Genomic DNA, 12,581 nt, shown 5'->3' on the forward strand with positions numbered 1-12,581 from the left:
CCAGAAGCAGCTTCATGACTCCTTTTCCATCTTTGGCCAAACTGAGAGCCTGAGTCTGCAAGCATCGCCACGTGCACAACTGTGTGTCTTTCCCCGCGGGGCTATGCAGGCAGTGCGGCTTTCCCTGCTGAGGCTCTCTGTACAGAAAAGGTCCCTTAGACTCTGTTAGGATCTTTGAGAGCCAGTGGACTTTAACTCATAAGCATTTCTCAGGTTTTGTGTTTCTCTTCACTTACGGAAATTTGGGAGCTTTCTGGTGGACTCTGTAAAGAAAAGAGGCAAGAGAAGTATCTTTCGCTGGCATATAAGTATGCTTAATTTTTTTTTAAGATGGGTTTCTCTGTAGCTTTGGAGCCTGTCCTGGAGCTAGCTCTTGTAGACCAGGCTGGCCTCAAACTCACAGAGATCTGCCTGCCTCTGCCTCCTGAGTGCTGGGATTAAAGAAAGGTGTGTGCCAGCACTGCCTGGCATAGGCTTAAATGTTTAGAAACAAAAACAAATTCAATTTCATTGTCATGCTATATACTATTATTATTATTATTATTATTATTCAAGCAAGAAAGGGACACACTCACGCGGAGGTCAAAGGACAACTTGAAGGATAGGTTCTCTCCTTCTACCATATGGGTCTCAGGGATCAAAGGTTGTCAGAATTGGTAGCAAGCCCCCTTCCCTGCTAAACGAGCGGTTCTCACCCTTCCTTAATGCTGCGACCCTTTACTACAGTTCATGTTCTGGTGACCCCCAACCATAAAGTTGCTACTCATCATGCTACTGTTATAAACTGTAATATAAATATTTGATATTTCTGTTGGTATTAGGCTACCCCTGTGAAAGGATGGGTCCATCGAAGGGGTTGTGACCCACAAGTTGAGAACCAATATACTAAACCAGATCACAAGCCCTCTATTTAAAATTTAACTTCAGAGCTCGGGAGATGGCTCAGTGTAGCAAAGTGCTTGATATGTTTGATACACAAGTGTGAGTTCAGATCCCCCACCCCCACCCCCTCACCTCCCCCCTCCCCACCCCCACACCCATGTAAGAGCCAGGCTCCCAGACATGCAGCTGTCTCTCTAGCACGCCTAGAGGTGGTAATTAGATCCTTGGGGGCTTGCTGGCCAGCCAGACCAGTCAGCTCAGAGATTCAGTGAGAGACTTGTCTCCGAAAAAATGTGGAGGACTACAGGAGAGATGGCTCAGCTTTGGAGCTTCCCTGCCAAAGGGTCTACTGTTGAGAGACGTGCGTCCTGCTAGGGTAGCTGGCAGCCGTGGAAGCAGAACCCGAAGAAGGCTGACCCAGATAGAGAAAAATATAGGGGCAGAAAAGGACAGTAGAGGAAAGGAACATTGGCAACAATTTCAGAGTTGGTAGCTCTGGGTGTAATCCTGCTGTAAATGCTCTTTGTAAGCAAATCAGTGAACCCAGGGATTTCAGACCAAGTATTCCGCAATCTTCCAGGCCTACCTGGCAAGAATGTGTTTACTGTGCACAGCCCCATCTCAGTACTGTGCTAAGGGTGCTGATTAACACCAACATATTTTTTCCTGTTGGGATTATTTATTCGGGTTAATACATCAATAGGCATGCGGCCCATGAATAAATACTATCGCCCTTAGCCAGCCACCACTGCAGAGTTCAGAGAGTTTGAAGATAACCTGGTCTACATCATGAGTTTTGGACAGGCAGAGCTACATAAGACCCTTCGCTCTTCTTTTGTTTTCTTTTCTCTTTCTTTCTTTCTCTCTCTCTCTTTTTCTCTCTTTCTCTCTTTCTTTCTTCCTTCCTTTTTCGAGACAGGGTTTTGCTGTAGTTTTAAAGCCTGTTCTGGAACTAGCTCTTGTAGACCTTGAACTCACAGAGATCCACCTGCCTCTGCCTCCCAAGTGCTGGGATTACAACCAAAAAACAAAACACAAAAATTTACTGCCCTTAATGTTGTATAAGAAGTCTTCAGAGAAGGGGTTTTCTGGAGAAGAGGGAAGAGAGAGAGAGAGAGAGAGAGAGAGAGAGAGAGAGAGAGAGAGAGAGAGAGAGAGATAGCACTTGGGAAAAGAAGAAGAAAAAAATACTTCATTGACTGTGAAACAAAGAACAAAGGAATAAAAAAAATCCCTTAACTGTGCAAGAAATGTTTTATTATGAATGTAGCTAGAACTATTACAGACACTCGCACGTATATTTTTTCATATTGAAAGAGGACCTCTTTTTTTGCATTTTATTTATTTGGTTTTTCTTTCTTTTTTTTAAAATTTATTTATTATGTATACAACATTCTGCCTCCATGTATGCCCGCATGCCAGAGGAGGGCACCAGATCTCATTACAGATGGTTGTGAGCCACCATGTGGTTGCTGGGAATCGAACTCAGGACCTCTGAAAGAGCAGCCAGTGCTCTTAACCACTGAGCCATCTCTCCAGCTCCCCTTTATTTGGTTTTTCGAGACAAGGTTTTTCTGTAGCTTTGGGACCAGGCTGGCTTCAAACTCACAGAGATCTGCCTGCCTCTGCCTCCCAGGTGCTAGGATTAAAAGGTGTATGCCACCACCAACCGGCAATTTTTTTTTTTTTTTGGTGTTTTGAGACATGGTTTCTCTGTGCAATAGCCCTAGCTGTTCTGGAACTAGTTCTCGTAGACCAGGCTGGCCTCGAACTCACAGAGATCCTCCTGCCTCTGCCTCCCGAGTGTTGGGATTAAAGGCATGCACCACCATTGCCCGGCCGAAAGAGGACCTCTTGACTTTTCTAGATCTTAGGGAAAGAACTCACTAACTCACTAATACTATAAAGTTATCTCCACACTCTTTACAGCACTTCCTCTTTCTCTAGCTTCTTAGAAGTCTAGAGCACTAACCTGTTTGCTTACTTACTATCAGAGACTGGGCTCACTGTGAAGCCCCGGCAGACACAGAACTCACTATGTAGACCAGGCTGGCCTTAAATACACAGAGATCCACTTTCCTCTGCTTCCTTTAATCCAGGCACTGCGGAGGCAGACAGAGCTCTGTGAGTTCAAGGTCATCTTGGTCTACACAGAGATCTTGGTCTACTGAGATATTGAGACACAAGTGGGAGGAGACAGCGTTGGTAGCAGAAATCTTTAATCCCAACACTTGGGAGTATGGGAAGCAGATCTCTGTGAGTTTAGGACCAGTTTGGTCTACACAGTGAGGCTATGTCTCAATAATAGATAGATAGATAGATAGATAGATAGATAGATAGATAGATAGATAGATAGATAAAAAGATTATATTAACCTGTATGATGAGTATAAATAAATGATACTAGCCATATCTGGACACGTTCCCACCAGTCGTGACTGAGAGAGAAAATAGGATTTCCCTGTTCTAGTTTGAGTTGTAAGAGTGCCATCTCCTGAGAGTGTGTGAAAGGGTCAGCCGCAAAACCTATCAGCTGTGGATCTTCCTGAGTATCGAAAACCTCAAGTGTGCTTTCTTGACTTACTGCAGTCTTTCGTAAAGATTTACTTACTTTATTTATGCACACCGCATGCATGCAGTGCCCTCGGAGGTCAGAAGAGGATGCCAGATCCCCTGGAATGGGAGCTATCAGCCTCAACTACTAAGTCATCTCTCCAGCCCCATTTTCTCCAGTTGGAGACAAAGGAAAATTTCCTACTTCCTTCCAGATAGTTCTATTTCATTAATTTTAAGTGTATATCTATCATATAAAACTCGATTTAAAGGTTTATTTTTATTTATATGTGTACTGTGAACTTAACTCAGGTCCTCTGGAAGGATAGCAAGAGCTCTTAACTGCTGAGGTATCTCTCCAGCACCGTGAGGCTCTGATTAAAGAAACTGTGACATTGTTTGCTTTTTTTAAGATGACTTGTAAAGGGCTAGAGAGATGACTCAGAGGTTAAGAACATTTGCTGTTCTTGCAGAGGACCCAAGTTAGGTTCCCAGCACTCACTACTACCCATAAGTCCAGAGGATCTGATGCCTGCTTTTGGTCTCTGAGGGCATGGAGCACAGGCATGGTACACATGCATACATGCAGGCAAAACACTCATACAAATAAAATAGATATCGTTTTTATTTAAAAAATCTTGGCCGGGCGGTGGTGGCGCACGCCTTTAATCCCAGCACTCGGGAGGCAGAGGCAGGCGGATCTCTGTGAGTTCGAGACCAGCCTGGTCTACAGAGCTAGTTCCAGGACAGGCTCCAAAGCCACAGAGAAACCCTGTCTCGAAAAACCAAAAAAAAAAAAAAATCTTAAATGACTTATCAGTTTTATCTGGATAATCTCTGGTTCCCTAGAATTAAGTCACCTTTTAGAATTAAGTCACTTTTAGTTGGGTGGCCTGTGAAAGAGCGCTAACCATGCATGAAAACAATCTCTGGCACAGAGAGCCCCAGGGCTGCATCTTTGCAATGCGCCACCTGTTCGGTAGCAGCCGATGGAATTACCTGTCAGTAATAAGTTCTGCAGATCTTCATCTACCTAAATTTGCCCAAAGATCCATAAAACATAACTCTCTCTATTACTAATGATTGTTGTCATCAACATTATGAGTCTATATAATATGACATCTTCAAGGCTTCCTGTTCTTTTTGAGACAGGGTCTCAGTAAATAGCCCTGGCTGTCCCGGAACTCACGGAGAGACCTCCATTTCTTGAATGCTGGGGCTAAAGGTGCATACTTCTATACCCGGTAACATTTTCATAATAACAAAAACCACAAGAGACCAGGCATCATCCGCGCCCTTAATCCCAGCACCCAGAAGGCAGAGACAAGAGGGTCTCCGAGTTCAAGGTCAACCTAGTGAGTTCCAAGACAGTTAGGCCTACATAGACAGACCCTGTCTCAAAATAACCAAACCAAACCAACCAACCAAAGAACAATAAAAGCAAAACTATAATAGACAAGAAAAAAAGAAAATAACACAAAATTAGAAGAGAACTTGAAGATTTGGGGCTGGGATGTATGTAGCCAGTGGTAGAGAACTTTTGCCTAGAATATGTAAGTCCCTGTATTTGATCTGGAATATTAAACTAAGAAGGAAAGAAATAAAAGGAGGATATTTTTTTTTTTACTGAGAAAATGTTTACAGCAAATGTTACTTGGGTTCAAAGGCATGAGTGCGGCTATGTAGAAGAAAGACAGCCGCATTTCTGAGCTTCGGTGCTTTGGAGCATTACATAACCATTTCTCTGAATTATTACAAGCTTCAAGATAAGCCTCTGGATTTTCCTGTTTCTCAAGGAAGTGGGAATCATCATTACTGTGGCTTGGAACTCACAGATCCTGCCTTATCAGCTTCATCAACGCGATGATGACTATTGAAACCGACAGTTATGCTAACCGCGCATGAACCAAGGCGTCGGGTAAATTACAAAACAATGTTGGCATATAGGTCATCGTGTTCCCTCCTACTTGGTGTGCATAATTTAACACACACTCCATAGGTTTGGATGGTAGAGGAAAAGTACTAGGTTCTTTTAGTGTGCTCCTGTCTTAGACCACAAACAAAGCTATTAGAATGGCTAAACCCTGGCAGATTACCCCTCCTATGTGGTCACCTTTAATCTTTGTGATTTCCCCAGTGCCTTCTATGCATGGCCCACATTTACCTGCATGTGTTTAACTGGGTTGTCAGCAAAAATGTGAAATAAAATCCATCAGTAAGGTTTGTTGGTTTTATTTTATTTGGTGGTGCAGTGGATTAAACCCATGGTCTTGGCCGGGCGGTGGTGGCGTACGCCTTTAATCCCACCACTTGGGAGGCAGAGGCAGGCAGATCTCTGTGAGTTCGAGACCAGCCTGGTCTACAAGAGCTAGTTCCAGGACAGGAACCAAAACCACAGAGAAACCCTGTCTCGAAAAAAACAAAAAAAAACAAACATGGTCTTGTGCTGGCCAGACAAATGCTCTACCACTGAGCCACCAGCCTCTCTAAGGTAAGCGGTTCAGGTGACAGGAATACATCAGGACCCGATAGCTTGTGTGTGTGTGTGTGTGTGTGTGTGTGGTGTACTTACTAGTTGAAGCAAGCTTGAACCTAAGGCCTTGTACATGCTTGGCAGCTGCCCTAACACTAACCTACATCTCCAGATCTTGTGGTTTTTTTATTTTTTAAATGGTCCTATTAAGTTGTGACAGCAGTTCTGGAACTCACTCTGTCACCCAGGCAGGCCTTGAACTTGCCATTTTCCTGCCTCAGCCTCTTGAGTAGCTAGGGTTACAAGCTTGTACCACCAGGCCTTGGTCTGATAACTCAGTCATCTTTTAATATCTGACAGGGATTAATTCCAGACTGAACTCTGAGCATGTTTAAATCTCTTATGTCAAATGATCTAATATCTACATATAACATATACATATAATATGCTTTACATTATTTACCAATTAGTTATAATACCTTTACATGGTATCATCCTTAGGAAAAAATAATAACTGTACATTGGGGATGGGGAGTCCATACTATTCAGTTCAGAAACAATGTTTTGTTTTGTTTTAGAGAGGAGGGGACGGGAGAGAAGAAAGGAGAAAGAGGACAGAGTCTTCTTTCTCGTCCCTTCTTTGACACTGGACGGCTCAGCAAGAAGGCAGCTGTGCACAACCCATGCCAGGTTCATCTTCGAACTTGGCCATGATCTCCTGATCTTGACTTCCAAGACGGCAGAACCATGAGAGATGTGAAAGTCTACATTTAAGCTACTCCTTTAGGGGACTGGAGAGATGGCTCAACCAGTTCAGAATACTGGCTGCCCTCCCAGAGGACCTGGGTTCAGTTGAAAATGAAAATGATGGGGCTGGAGAGATGGCTCAGAGGTTAAGAACACTGGCTGGGCTGGGCGGTGGTGGTGCACGCCTTTAATCCCAGCACTCGGGAGGCAGAGGCAGGCGGATCTCTGTGAGTTCGAGACCAGCCCAGAGCTAGTTCCAGGACAGGCTCCAAAGCCACAGAGAAACCCTGTCTCGAAAAACCAAAAAAAAAAAAAAAACACTGGCTGGTCTTCCAGAGGTCCTGAGTTTGATTCCCAGCAACCACATGGTGGCTCATAACCTCCCTAATGAGATCTGGTGTTCTCTTCTGGCCTGCAAGCAGAACACTGTATACATAATAAATACATAAATAAATAAATTAATTAATTAATAAAAATATTTTTTAAAAAGAGAAAATGAAAATGAAATTTGTGCCCTGGCAATGCTGAAGCATGCATGGGCAGCCTGTCTATGGTGGTTCTATTGACCTTGTCCATACTGGGTTTCATGGTCTAAGTTAATGAGGATGACTGACCAGGTCTCTTCCTCATTGTCTGTGCCTCTAATCCCAGGGAATCTGACACCCTCACATAACATACACATAGCCAAAACATCAATGCACGTAAAGTGAATTATTTAAAAAGGAAAAGCCACTCAGGTAGAACATTTTGTTAGTGTGACCAAAACTGGCTGAGATGGCTATCAATTAAAACTCTGCTTACCTCGCAAGAACTAGTTTGCTGATAAGAGGTCCATGATCTGCAGCCTCCTAAAACGGAAAGGGGGAACCTCTTCTAGTGAGTGTCCCCAGCCATCAGAGTTCCGCATGAACAAAGCCTTGATGGGGCGCAGTTGAGAAAGTCCTACAAAGGTCAGGGTTCCAAAATCTGTAATCATATTGCAAAACCAAGATGCACTCGGCTTGAATAGAAGATTATCTGGCTGAAGATAATCACAAGTAATCAGAGACAAGTGCACAGGGCTTGCACCCTTCATTTTAAACTTAAGTCTAATGCTTTAGGCACGACAAGCCTGGTATTTATAACCATACTTAAAAAGTACTTTGGAATAGTTTTTTAAAATAATCTTTCGTAATGCGCTTCATTAGCTTTGGGGGAGGGAAAAGAAGTTGAGGCAAGATGTCCTATGGCCCAAGCTGTCTTTTAACTCACTATGAGGCTCAAGTTGGTTAGGTATTCCTGATCCTCCTGTCCCTGCCTCAGGACTGTTAGGATTGCACCCCGCTGTCTTATTAACCTTTCTAGTTTTTGGTTTTTCGAAACAGCGTTTCTCTGTAGCTTTGGGGCCTGTCCTGGAACTAGATCTTGTAGACCAGGCTGGCCTCAAACTCACAGAGATCCGCCTGCCTCTGCCCACCCCCCTGAGTCCTGGGATTAAAGGAGTGCGCCACCACCACCCAGCCTTATTAACTTTTAAAATAGTTTGGGGACTGGAGAAATGATGATTAAAAGTACTTGTTGCTCTTGCAGAGGACCGGGGTCCACTTCCCAGCAGACTCATGGAGGTGGCTCAAAGCAATCTGTAACTCCAGTTCCAGCGGACCTAACACCCTCTTCTGACCTCTGTGGGCACACGCGTGATGTACATATGTGCATGCCAACAAAACATGCACACACATAAACTAAAACATGCACAGACAAGAAATGAAAATAAATGAAGCAGCTTTCTTTCCTTTTATTTGTTTTTTTTTTTTTGAGATAGGATCTCACTATGTACCCCTGAAAACTTACTCTGTAGACCAGGCTGGCCTCAAACTCATGGAGATCCACCTGCCTCTGCCTCCTGAGTTCTGGGATTAAAATCATGTGCCACTACACCCAATTAAGATACCAACAAAAGAAGCATTAACATAAAAATACTACTACTTCCAGGCGGTGGTGGTGTACGTCTTTCATCCAAGAAACCCTGCCTCAAAACAAAATAACAATAAATAAATAAAAATAGATAGTTAGATAGATGATAGGTAAATAAACAAATAAACAAACTACTCTGAGAATCTGAAGTGGCAGATCAAGGGCTATGTGTACAATAATTTCTCAGTTGTGTTTTCATTAGCTCAATTAGTGACTTGACAAGTGAAATCTAAGCATCAGATACAAAAGGGACAGACTGTAAGAGCCCTCAAGCAAATCCTTAGCCAGCTGCAAATGGAGACGAAAGTGGGCGAGTCCCCCGATGCCATGGTCATCCATCTTGAATGTCTTCCACAGCCATGTCTTAAAGACATGGTCTTCCGGATGGTACTACCAGCAGATGCTGGAATCATTAGGGAAAAGGGCCTTTTGGGAGGTTTTAGGTCAGTGGGAGTCTGCCTTTAAAGGGGATTCTGGATGCTAAAGAGGTGACTCAGCCTGTAAATGTAGTGACCACATAGGTCTGACAAACTGGGTTTGATTCCCAGGACCCAGGTAAGAAGCCAGCTGTATCAGCAGTCCCAGAATTGCTATGGTGAGTTGGGAGACAGAAAGAGAAGAACTGGCCAGAGGCTTCACCACCAGCTAGCCTGGAGTACAGCCTGAAGAAGAAATGAGAGCTCTTGAGGAAACAAGGTAGAAGGTGAGAACTAACCTTGGAAAGTTGTTCTTGACCTTCACACATGTGCTCCCTCCCTGACCAGCCCACGAAGTAAATTTGTTAAATTAAAAACAAAACTTTAGAAAGAGATATCTTGATTGAGGAAGCCATAATGGAGTTAGCAAGAATCCCGGCTCTAGAAAAACGCCCAAGAACCCACAGGGATGATCCCAGCTAAGACCCTAAGCAATAGAGGAGAGGATGACTGAAGTGGCCTTACCCTGTAGTCAGACTGATGATTATCTTAAACATCACCAGAGAACCTTCATCCAACAACAGATGGGAACAGAGGCAATGACCCACATCGGAGCACTGGACTGAGCTCCCAAGATCCAGTGGAAGAGTGGAAGGAGTGAGAGTATGAGCAAGGAATTCATTACCACGAGGGCGTCATCCACTGAGACAGTTTGTTTGAGCTAATGGTAGCTCACCAACTCCAACTGGACTGGGAGTGAATGCGCATGGGAACAACCAAGCCCCTCTGAAGGGGGGTTGACAGCTGGGACAGACATAGGGGTCACTGATAGTGACACTGGGATGTGTCTCTACTGCATATACCGGCTTCTTGAGATCCTATTCCCTATGGATGTAAACATTGCTCAACCTAGATGTAGTAGGGAGGGCCTGGGACTTTACACAGGGCGGGGTGCATGGCCCTCTTTTATGATGGCAGGGAGTGGGGTGGGAAGGTCTGGGGAGGGAGGGGGAGTGGGAGGAAGGGAGGGAGTGGGAATTTGGGTGGAAAAAGTCTAAATAAATAAAAAAATAAAATAAAATAAAAACTTTAAGGGAGGAATGCGGGACCCTGACCCCATCCTTTTCTCCTCTTGCTTCCTAGCCACAAGGTAAGCACTTTGCTCTGCTGTGGGCTTCTACCATGACCATCAGGCACGCCTACCAGAGGCCCAGAGCAATGTGTGTCCCCATTTCTGGGCTGGAACCTCCAAAATTATGAACCAAGATAATCTGTCTCTGTAATTATCCAGGGGTTTCAGTATCATGAGGGATGATTGATTAGCACATCTGCCTGCAGGGGCCAGACATGAGAAAACTAGTGAAAGCCAGGCAGAGGGGCCTGGGAGACTCAACCTGCTGGTGCCTGAGCTGGGAAAGGTGAAGAAATTAGCAGAGTCAGCAAGGGACGAGTCAGCAAAGCAAGGAAATCACCAGAGTCAGCAAGCAAAGAGAAGAGCTGAGGTGCCACAGAACGAGAGGCTCACACTTCCAAGAAGTAAAGGGCATGAAAGAGGGCTTTGAAACATGATGCTTTTCATCAAGTTAATTCCTGGATTTCTTTCTTTGGTCATTTGCCCTAAATTGCTCAAGGCACGATGCTTGCTGAAGCAAGTTAGTCCTTCAGCTTCCAGTTGCAGAGGAAGCCAGTGCCTCTGATGGCATTTGAAGCTAGACCTTGCTTGCTTTTCATATATATATATATATATATATATATATATATATATATATATATATATATAATTTGCATAATTAAATGTTTATGTGTCCCAGGCTATCCTCAAACTCACTGCAATCCTCCTCACCATGCCTGGCTTAGTGGGGTCACTTACAAAGCCATTGGTGCCCGAAAGGTAGCTGTGTTGCTGAAACAACACACCCTCAGTAATCTTTTTTTCCCCTCCTATTTACTACAAATAGTTGGGCAAAAGGGAATGGTGATTGGAGTCTTAGGGGAGGATGCCGTTGAGGGTCTTGGGACTCATCTCTGAGAAACATAGATCTACCTTGTTGGCTGCTGTGTAGTTCTGATTCTTTCTTTACCAGTGGTGTTTGATTTCATTTGAGATTATCTCATGTAGTACAGGTTGGCATCTGAGCACAGAAGTCCATGAACATGGTCTGTGTATGTTTTTTTTCTAGTATGCCTTCCTTCTGTGACCCCTATTTTGATGGAGTCATGTTGTGCTAGCCCAGTCTCCTTTCCTATGTACCCCAACACCATTACTGCCATAGCAGCAAATGACCCTAACTCCCCACATTCTGCACTCCTGAGACAGCAGAGCCCAGTCTCAGAGGAACCTCATAGGGCTAGCACAGCCCTCTTTGCTGGCCTTTGAACGCACTATGTAGCTGAAGATGACTTCAAAATTTGAATCCTCTCGTTTCTACTTCTGGAGTGCTGGGACCACAGGCATGAACACCTCAGCAGTTAAGAGCATTTTTGTTGTTGGTATTGTTTTTTGTTTGTTTGTTTTGCTCTTGCAGAGGGCCTGGGTTTGGACTTTGCCATCTTCCTGTCTCAGCCTCCTGAGTGCTGGGATTAAAAGCATGGGTCACCATGATAACTGACTTGTCCTTTCTGATGAGCATTTGACATGCTTAGATTGCTAATGCTCAAAATTCACATCAATGGTTCTTGACGGAGAGTGAAAAATTAAAGGGAGTAAATTTGGATAAGTTGTTAGACAAATAAGCAAGTTAGATAAATAAATTGTGAGCTGTAGGGGCTAGTGGTGTTTGCCCGGTGGTAGACATGCCCCCCGCCCCCCATGTAGCCCAGGCTCCAGCCTCAGCCTCACTGTGTAGCTGATAATGGCCTTAAACTCCTGATCCCAAGTCCTGGGTTACAAGTGTGAGCCACCACACTTACACACTTCACCAAGACCCTCACCTTAAAACATAAAACAGCCTGGGGAGATAGCTCAGATGGTGAAGGGCTTGCATCAGGACCTGAGTTCAGATTCCAACACTCACATAAAAAACACCAGGTCTGGCTGCCTATTACCCCAGTGTCTTAGAGTGTGGAGACAGGAGGATTACTAGGTCTTGTGGTCTCTAGCCTAGATCCCGGTTCAGTGAGATACCCTGGCTCAAAGGAATAAGATGGAGAGCAATACAGCAGGACAACCAGTGTTCTCCTCTGGTCTTCCTACACACTCAGATGCACATACTTGAGCACACATGTGTGCTTATACACCATGCTCACACACACATACACACACACACACACACACACACACACACACACACACACACAATCTTAGAGTGTATTGTAGCAAACTGTATGCTTAGCATTCATGGTGCACCTGCCCCTGGGTTCTAATCTCAGCAACAGAAGCATACGTGTGTGTGTGTGTGTGTGTGTGTGTGTGTGTGTGTGTAGACAGTTCACATTTAACTCCCAAAGGACACTGATAAACAAGCACACACTACGGAAATGGTCAAGGACATGCCCCCAAACACATCAGCTCCGTGTATTATTTTGAGAAGCACGGGGTGCAAGAGGGAAAACTTGCCT

The sequence above is a fragment of the Microtus pennsylvanicus genome, chromosome 14 (genome assembly GCF_037038515.1).
Source record: "Microtus pennsylvanicus isolate mMicPen1 chromosome 14, mMicPen1.hap1, whole genome shotgun sequence".
In the NCBI taxonomy this organism is placed as follows: domain Eukaryota; kingdom Metazoa; phylum Chordata; class Mammalia; order Rodentia; family Cricetidae; genus Microtus; species Microtus pennsylvanicus.